Below are 10887 nucleotides of genomic sequence, written 5' to 3'. Positions count from 1 at the left end.
AATAAATGACTTACTTACTTACTTACTATGACTAATTGAAATTATATTCGCGAATTGTGCCGAAATTTGTTACCTTTCAATTAAAACAGAGCTTCCAACGCAATATAGTCCATAGATAACACAATAATAATAATATATCAGAACAAGCCACAAGTCCCAAGAAAAGCAAAGCTTGTGTTATGGGTATTAGACAACTGATACAAATACATAGATACATTTTTTTGTAAATTGTTTGTATCGGTCTAGGAGATTTCTATGTATATTATGTATGTTTTTACAAAAAAAATCTAAGTATTTATATCAGTTGTCTAGTACTGTGTGCTTGTGTTACAAGCTCTGCTTACCGTAAGACTAGATGGCGCGTTACTTATCCAGTGTTATTTATTATTATTTGTTTGTAAATACATACTATATACAAAGAAAACACCCAGACCGGTACAAACAATTATACTCATAAATACAACTGTTTGTACCGTGCGAGAATCGAACCTGTGACCATTGGAAGTAAGGCGGTGTGCTAAACCAAACCACCGCGGATTTAAAAAATATGAAACAGAGCTACCCACTATGACTGATGATGATTATGTTTATTGTCAATTCTTCTAACTCAAAAGGACTGGGGGGAAGGGGATTGTTAGTAATGTGGACTAATGACCCCATTGCTAGCAATGTACCATGTCAGATCGACCTCCACGCGGTTCCCCCTGGAAACCATCGTGATACATTCCCTGTGAATTTGTCACGATGGGCTAACTGACCTGACCTCATGTTCATCCTATCATCCTCCACTGGTGCCCCGCCAGCGTAAACCGTTAGCGCAGGTGGGTGCACCATTCCATTATCATCCTTTAAAAAAAAAAACTCAAAAGGACTTCTGTAGATTTGACATATCATGAGAGTCTGTAATAGACCTACATGAATAAATATATTTCGAATTTGATTTATTTTATCGCATGCGCCCGTATTCACGTCTATAGATCCGTGCCGTGTTGGGTCGCTCTAACAAGACTTTTTCGCATACAAGTACGTACACGTTTGCGTGTGTTTGTTTTAGCGTGTGTGTGCGTGTAGGCGGCTACGATAGTGTTATCGCTGTGGGCCTTGCAAAAATACACAATAAACATGTACACAGTATATGTGCAAATAACACATGTTTCACAGGTGTTACTGAAAGATAATTAAAGTAGGGCTCTAGTTCGGTTCCTGATAAACTAGTTTATATATACGTTTGTTTGTGAATTTTTTTTTGTAATAATTATTATGATTTTTGAATTAATGAATGAAACTCTTAATTCGTCCTCTCACAGAAAATGTAGTTACATACTCGCACATAATTATGTATGGAATGATAAAAACAAGACGAAGAGGTAACAATGGGCGGCCTTATTGCTAAAAAGCGATATTATTTTGGTATTATATATTTATAGAGGTTCAGATTAAAACTTAGCGTTTATTTTTTACTGAATTTCTATTCTATACTAAGATTTCCACATTAGCTTTATATATATTTTACGTTAATTGTAATTTTGTTATGAATCTGTCACACGATGGACCTAGATGTACTGTACTAAGTCTATAAATCCCTGGAATGCTAAATCTCTCTCAAATTTATAGGTCTCATATTTTTGCTATTTATGAAACTGGAATGAAAATATTACACTTACACTTACGACACCACGAATTAATTAATGATGTTATCGAAGGAAAAATTGATGGAAATAGAGAAAGAAGAAAACCAAGACACAGCTATGTCAAGCAGGTTAAGGAAAAAGCTGGAGTCGTGTCGTATTAACATTTTAAAATATTCATAGGAGATCATAGCGACAATATTATCTGATTGGATTGAGAATAAGTGCGTAGCGCTTTCTATGTTGATTATCGCATGCCTCTTACTTGTTTTTGTGTAATTATTTATATAGAAAAGAAACATGTATTTAAAAGAGCAACACACAAGTTTCTTGCTCATTCTTATTGTGGTGAATCTGCATTCCGAATGAGTGGTAGAATCAAAATATGACTATTCATGCTTGTAATGAGTTTATTTGAATGAAGATTATATCTTTCTTTCTTTCTTTCATACGACAAAGCCCTAAATAAATAAAAAAAATATACCGAAGATAGTCTTTGGAAATAGTAATTTTGTGTACTCTGTACATTTACTTCAGCCGCCAAATAGCTTGCTATGTAAGCTCTTTGTTGTGCCACAGATAATATAATATTAACAAGTTTCTTGCTCATTCTTATTGTCATCTGCGTTCCGTATGAGTATGACTATTCAGTGCTTGTACTGAATTTATTTGAATAAAGATTATTTCTATTTCTATCGTGAAAGGTGCCGAGAGCTCCACCGACAATAGCTCAGCTCTTAAATTATAAAAAAATGAATGTAATTGGAATGGCAAACAAACAGACAACTCACTTGATGCTAAGTGATAACCATAACCTATACATGAACAGTACTATAAGTGATGCAAATGATACCACTTATATGTTGCTATTCGGAACAACAAAGATATGATATTTTCATATCCCGTAACTTCATTCCCACTTAGTTGAATTAAATCCTTCAACAGAAATAGTTAACGAAGCAATCTGCTTAGCGGCTGAAATAGGTAAGACAGACTTATCCACGATGACGAGTTTGTAGAATATCTGCTTCGCTAATTAGTCATTGAGTGAACATTTTCTTATAGGTAATTATGATAATAAACAAATTGAATGGAAACCATCGCCTATGCTTAAACAACACTAAGAACTTCACGTTATCATGCTCCGCGAACTCATTGTTTGTCATTCTATGAGAGACTATGAGAACATGGCTCTATAACCTGTAATTCCCCGTTACTAACTTCGCTTTGACGATTTTCATCTGAGGGCACAGCTGGAGTTATAGATATTATACTATACTTGGCTGGAGTTTCTAACTTCGGCTCAGACCGTCGTTCAGAATGAGACAGATGAGAAAGGAACAGAAAGGGTGCAAAGTTGGGAAAGAATATCTGAAATCACTTCACATTTGTGGTCCCGTACATGCTAATTGTAGCGGAATTAAGCAAAACAATATAAATACATTAATTAATGAAATGGTCCTCCGCAATATAAGACCTAATTCGATAAAATATTTGATCTAAGATATGAGCGGAATTAGTGGCATTTATATCATGGGCTTTTTCAAGGTATTAAGGTTTCTTAAGAGTCGGCAACGCGCACGTGATATCCCTGGTGTCTCAGGCGTCCATAGGCTGCGGTAACCATCGGCCGTATGCTAGTTTGCCACCATCGTAGTATAAAAAACCACGATACCAGTACCAAAGTTGAACCCTCCGATCGATCCCCCGTCCAATTCAAACGGGGATCGAGGATCGATATTACAACAGCCGGAGCCGAGGTTCGAACACCTAGCGGTGCCCTCGGACTAAAGTCGTATCCGTCAGATGGAAGTTGGCCTCCAACCGCTCTATAAGTCCTTCCGCGGGTTTGGAGTGCCATCTGCACTAATCCTCTATTGTCAGGCGAAGCTGTAAAGGCCAGCTGCGGCCAACAGCATTAGAGTAGTCCGAAAAAAAAACCAAAGTTGCAACGTAATAAATTACGATTTCTCTGTAAATCCAACGTTTACACACATTGTATATACGAAATTGCGCCTTCCTACTGATAAAACAAAACAACCTAAATAATGTAGCGGCCTCGAAATCTAAATAAATGACTATCAGCATGCTTCCGACCTGGTTACGTTTCCTAACTCAGAAACTAGTGTGTATTCATATAGTTTTCATATTTTTGTAATAGTCTGGGATTAATTAAATTCAATTGCTATGTTATTAGCTTAATTAGATGTATTAGCAATACTTTAGTGGAATTACTAATAATAATTACGGTAGGAAGTCATTAATCCCATTAATAGGAGATTCCTTGTCCCATAGCAATAGGGATTGAAATTACTGCCTGGGCCAAGATTCGAACTCCTGGCCAGGGTTGCAAACCTTTTTTTTATTTATAGCATAGGGGACAAGCGACTGCGGCTCACTTGATGATAAGTCCGTGAACACCCAAGGGAATTGCAAGTGCGTTGTCGGCCGTTTAAGAAGATCTTTACTTGAAAAAAATAATTGGGAAAATGGCTGGAAGGTGATTTCGCAATGTGGTTTTGTGTGGCAAAATGTGTCTGCCAACAAAGTTTCAACCTTTAAACAAAAGTCTTTCACAATAAAAATAAATCTGATAAAATTTCATACATAAGTCAAATTTGCCTCTCTAACTTATATGGTATTTTGACCGATTTTCGGAAATCAAAATTTCGTACAAACTTGTATGAGAGTGAGAAATACCCTATGGGGTGTTTCTCACTCTCATAAAACTCATACAACATAGCAAAGGGTAATAATCTCTTATTATTACGAGGACACTAGTACGACTGTCCTTGCTCCTAGAGGTATTACGTTAAAGTTGTATCCGTCAGATGGAAGCTGGGCTTCAGCTTTCAGCCGCTTCCTAAGTCTTTCCGCGGGATTGGTGTTTCCTCTGCATTCGCCGTCATTTCGACCGGTGAAGATGTAAAGGGATGTATAGCAAACAGTTTTAGAATACTTTGAAAAAAAAAAGGAAAATCTGTAGTAATAATCTCTTGAGTCTTTTTATTTTTTACTAGCTGTACCCGCGACTCCGTCCGCGTGGAATTTAAGTTTATGTATCTAAAATAAAAGGTTTTTTCTAAAATAAAGGTAGCCTAAGTTACTCCTTATTACATCAGCTACCTGCCAAAGATAGTCCCGTCAAAATCGGTCCAGCCATTTCATAGATTAGACAAACAGACAGACAGAGAAAAATGGTAAAAAATGATATTTTGGTGTATGTGCCGTATTTATATTCATGTGCATCTAGTAAAAACGTTTATTTCAATATTACAGACACTCCAATTTATATGTATAAGTGTATATAGATTTTATTTGGTTAATGTACCATGCCTTAATTACCCTATACCTCAGTCTGTTTATAATTTTAAATTCGCTGCTTTTCACTTTAAATACATATGAAAACATGAAAACACGATACTTACATAATTTATTTCAGTCTTTCTGTTTGTTCTTGCCTTCGAATCTCTTCTATCTTTCTTTTTTCTTTTCTTCAAATCTTCTAATCTCTGAAACGGCTGAAACAATTTTGATGGGACTTTCACTCGCAGATAGCTAATTATAAGGAGTAACTTAGGCTACTTTTATTTTAGAAACTTTACAATTGTTATGTGTGAAGTTTTAAATTCCATTTCAGACTTTCAATTACTTTGTACATATCCGTCAGCCTGCCTGACGAAAAAGACGACTGAAAAGTTAGCCTTCAGCCGCTCCATAAGTCCTTCCGCGGGTTTGGAGTGCCGGCTGGACTCACCTCCTATAGTACGGTGATGCTGTAAAGATCAGCTGCGGCCAACAGCATTAGAGTAGATCCAAATATCACATACTTTTTACGTGGATAAAGTCTTCAAGAATTCTCCTATATTTAGTTTACAGACAGCAATCAATTTTTATTATATAGGTATGTATATGTATAGATGTAGCTCTGTACGAGACGCTCATGATACGTCAGTTTTAAATGACGTGTAGACTGACGTCTTTTGTACGTTACTACCTACATGTCCGTATCAGTCAGATGTTAGCGAAAAGGTGAAGAAATACGCGCGAAAGTTTCTATTTATGTTTTCTAAATAAATATTATTCATGACATTGTGATAACAAATAAAAAGTTTAATGTAAATGTCATCACGCATTTTTAGAGGACGTGTGTTATGTACGTATATAATATTGGTGTGTTCCCACGTTTTTTTTTTAATGATTTATGTATTTTGGATCGATTAGTTTGAAGCGTTTGTTTTTTTAACGATATTATGGAAATGTAGGTTCTAAATTCAAATGTGATTATGTTTTTATAAATCACTGTCTGTTATGCGGTAGGTAGAGTGAATTAAGAGTAATTTTTTCACCAAAGTTGTAATTGAAATATATAATGTTTTTAAAATCTCTATACAAACAGCGCAATTGATTTCATGGTCAAATTTATATATTGCATTTTTTCATTTAATAATTGTTACAGTATATACGTTGATTACATTTTAATAATAGTTGTTGTCAAATATATACATTGTTGTAAAAGTTTTGGTACGCTTGGTGGGAAAGATCTCTATACAAACATTTACTGTAGGCTACCTGAAGAGCAATCTGATTTATATACATGATTACGTCAAATTTATATAAATATTATATAAAAAGCATTTTTAAATTTATTATTTAAAATACATTAATAATATAATAATAATATACATTTATTTAGCAATAAAGTTAACATTAGCTTACCTATATTAAATTAATGTATACATAAACACCACTCCAACATAGAAAAAAATAATTAAAAATCAATACACTACTAACAAATATTTACTAAACAGGACTCCGCTCAGCATATTGCTGCAACCGAACTACAGCGCTGATTTTCAGCGGAGCCCTTAGGGTCATTAGGCCCATTTAAATAGTACTGGAAATTTTGTTAGCAAAGGAGGACTTATCTTAAGTAATTTTATACTTACCATCATATGTTTTTAACATAAAAAATAATAATAATAAAAATAATCTCAGAACAATTCACACAGCGTCGTCTAGACCCAAGTTAACTTAGCTAAAGCTTGTGTTATGGGTACTAGATAACTGATACAAATATATAGATGTATATTTTTTTTCGTAAATACATACATATTATAAATAGAAAACACCCAGACCGATACAAACAATCATACTCATGAATACAAATATTTTCCAGGCGAGGAATCGAACCCGCGATCATCGGAATAAGGCGGTATGCTAAATCCCTAGACCACCAAGGCCGTCAAGTCAATAATGGTGTTTTTTTTTTATAAAAATGTTCAAATATAAGGCATAACCCACATGTTCCAACGTGTAGATCTATAAACATATTACGTTATTGTGTTGGCAACACGATACAGTTGCTTAGCTTAGACCTATTTCGCTTATAAATTAATTATAAACAAACCGCAGTGGTACCTACTTACGATACGATTTATGAAATGACTTGAACACGTCCTAAGTGTTTTAATATTGTAAACTAAAGCAATAGCTTATGTGTTTTAACATTTTTTATTTCTATTCGCAGCTTATTGTTAGTAGAAATAGAAATAATCTTTATTCAAATAAACTTAATGTAAGCACTTTTGAATAGTCACATTTCTTTATGGTATAACTCATTCACAGATTCGAAGAGAAGAATGAGCAAGAATGTGGACTGATGACCCCATTGCTAACAATTTACCTCATCAAATTGACCTCCACGCGGTACCCCTGAAAACCATCGTGATATATTCATGGTTAATTTGTCATGGGCTAACTGACCTGACCTCATGCTCATCTTATGATCCTCCACTGCTGCCCTGCCAGCGTGATGCGTTAGCGAATGCACCATTTCATTATCATCCATTAATATATATTGCTTAAAATATATATAGCTTGTAATAAGTTTTTTTTTTATATTTATATATTAATTTTAATGTGACACATACATATTACTATACTTTCGTATCTTGTAATTTCACAGTCAAAACTCAGCCTTTGTATGAAACAGCGTTTCTAATTATAATTTAATCAAATTAATCAATTGATTGAAAAATATATCGATTAATGGAACATTGAACATTCCACATACAGCCTTCAACCGTAGATTTATAAAGCCCCTTTTACACTAGATGGCATGAATATTTCAGTCATACGACAGACTGATAACAAACGCGTCACGACCGATATGAAGTTTGCAATAAATATTGTTGTTTATACTACATAAGTATTTACTGATAGTACTAATATAATATTACAAATACAGACAAACACATAGAAATGTTATAATTATAGAGTGCTGCTATCACAAGGGAGTATGTTTTTTTAAGTAACTGAAAAAGCAAAAAAATCATGCATAAGAAAAAAATTACTGGAAAGGTAAAACGGTAAAGTGAGTGGGGAAAAGCTATTGCTAGCAGTGTACCATGTCAGGTTGACTTCCACGGGGTTCCCCTTGGAAACCATTGTGATAAATTCCTGGTGTAATTGTCACGATGGGCTAAGTGACCTAACCTTATTTTATCATCCCCCACTGGTGTCCCGCCAGCAGCGTAGCCGTTCGCGAGTGCACCATTCCATTATCATCCACAAATAAAAAATACAATACAAAATATCTTGCCGTAATTAAAATTGAATAGAATGGAATAGAGGTAATCTTTATTTAAACGAACTTAATACAATAAATTTATTTATATATTTTTTTCTACCATAGAACTCATTCGAACTCAGAAGAAGAATGAGCATGAAACTTGGGTGTTGCTCTTTTAAATAAATCACTAGAAAAGATATTATTCTTTCTTAAAGTCCGGCAATTTCCCTGGTGTTGCGGGTACTCATGGGCAGCGGTGATCACTTAGAATCAGGTGATGCGTTTGTCCCCTGTGCTATAAAAAATAAAAAGGTTGTTAAAATTTTACGTTTAAAATTTTGTATGAATACAAACTGCCCGAATAAAAAAAATACTATTAAGTATTTGGAACGCACATAAATTCTAAACGCATAAATGACCCGGGACAATTAACACTGCGCCATCTAGTCCCACGGTAAGCAAAGCTTGTGTAAGGAGTACTAGACAACTGATATAAACAATTCGATTTTTTTAAAAATACATACATAATGTACATAGCAAACACCCAGACCGTTACAAACATCATACTCATGAATACAAATAGTTGTACCATGCGAGGAATCGAACCAGCGACCATCTGAAGTAAAATCGGTGTGCTAAACCGCTAGACCACCAAGACCGTCAATGCATTTGCGTAAGACCTATATAATCGGTGATTTAACAATTATGAATTCACATGAATGTTATTTTGCATGTCTGTGTCTACATACGTACTAAATACATGTACAAAGAAAGTTAGTTCCCATCATTCATTGTTTTCCACTTCTCGATGTAACAATAACAAACAAATTGTGTAACTACATTAGTTATACAAGGTTATACACATCATATTATACGCTGGTGGTGTAGTGGTTTAGCACACCGGTTTGTTTCCGATGGTCACAGGTAATATAGACTTGAATTCTACAATATGCTCTCTTTCGGGCTGAAATGATGTTGATGATGATTTCTCTTAGTTGTCCATGACAAGAGTTCTGCTTAGCTTGGGGCTAGATGGTGTTGTGTGAACTTTCTGAGGATATTATTATTATAATCTTTTTCATGAATAGGCTGGTCTATAAATGTTAAATATTATGCTTTCTTTAGTATTTAAGACAATATATATAAGTTTCAAAAGAGTTAGTGATTGCACCAATAAAAGCTTACATAACAATAATAAACTGATTTTACCTAAATGTCGTTTGGCTAAAGTTAGTAATTCGTTTTACGGCAATTGCGTAAGGTTTTACAATAAAATTCAAGAGTCTATTATAAATCTGCCAGAAAAAAAATTTAAATGTCAAATGAAACAGTTCCTTTGCAAAAAATCTTACTATAAAATTAAAGAATTCGTTAACGATAATAATGGTTTTATAGAAAAACTTTAAGTTATCTGATTACACTAATAATGAGTGCATAGCGATTTCTATGTTGATTATCGCATGCCTCTTACTTATTATACTGTAATTATTTATATAAAAAAAACATCTATTAAAAAGAGCAACACACAAGTTTCTTGCTCATTCTTCTTGTGATGAATCTGCATTTCGAATCGAATTCGAATATTCGAATTTGTGGTAGAATCAAAATATGACTATTCAAAAGTGCTTGTAATGAGTTTATTTGAATAAAGATTATTTCTATTTCTATTCTATATAATCTCAAAATTTCGTATAAAACATTTCTACCTGCCCCATCCTGTCTACACAGCAATATTTACATTTATTTTTATGTTGATATGAATGTGTGTGTTTAGTTTGGTATTAATGTTTGTTTGTTTGTTTCTACGCCATTCTGTTCGTCTATATATATGGAACGGGAACGGTTGAATATTTTTCTGTTTTATTTATTTAGTTTTAGTGTATATATTTATCTTGACAGTATAACAAGCTCGCGGCTTCGTTCGCGTTATTCCATGTAAAATTATTTTAGTTCAGACATTCTTCTATATTACATTACCGAGGGCTTGATTATGTAAATTTATTTTTAGCAAGGTAGACTTTGTAAAAATTTGTGTGTGTAGGTATACCTTAGTTTCGTCTATTTTTTATATGGATGATAATAGAATGGTGCACCCGCCTGCGCTAACGGTTAACGCTGGCGGAGCACCAGTGAAGGATCATAAAATGAGTATGAGGTCAGGTCAGTTAACCCATTTTGGCAAATGGCAATTTACCACGATGGTTTCCAGGTATGACTGTACCATGTCAGGTCGGACTGGGACAGTCATAGTTCCAGTTTCAAGTTTCAGGGGGACCTCTACCTGGTTCCCTGGAAACCAGTGTGGTTAATTCCTAGTGATCTGTCACGATGGTCTAACAGACCTAACTTTTTTCTGATACAAATCATCCTCCACTCGTACCCCGCCAGTACAAACAGCGCAGGCGGGTGCACCATTCCTTTATCATTCAATAAAAAAAGCGACTTCAAGACTTAGTTAATGAAAAATCAATATCTGTATGATATTGGTTTTTGATAAATTTAATGAATTAAAAATTAGATATACTTAATCATTTTTTTTTGTTTATCATATTTTTTACATTCATACAAAGTGATAAGGGGATAAAGCAACGTCATATAGATCAAAGATTAAGACATTTTGATAAATGTCGTTATCATCACCGCGCTACTGCATGGCGATATTTGATGGTGATAGCGAATTATAGA

The sequence above is a fragment of the Achroia grisella genome, unplaced genomic scaffold (genome assembly GCF_030625045.1).
Source record: "Achroia grisella isolate CSIRO2021 unplaced genomic scaffold, CSIRO_AGI_Agris_v1 utg506, whole genome shotgun sequence".
NCBI classification, from domain to species: Eukaryota; Metazoa; Arthropoda; class Insecta; order Lepidoptera; family Pyralidae; genus Achroia; species Achroia grisella.
Note: the sequence above shows the minus strand (reverse complement) of the source record.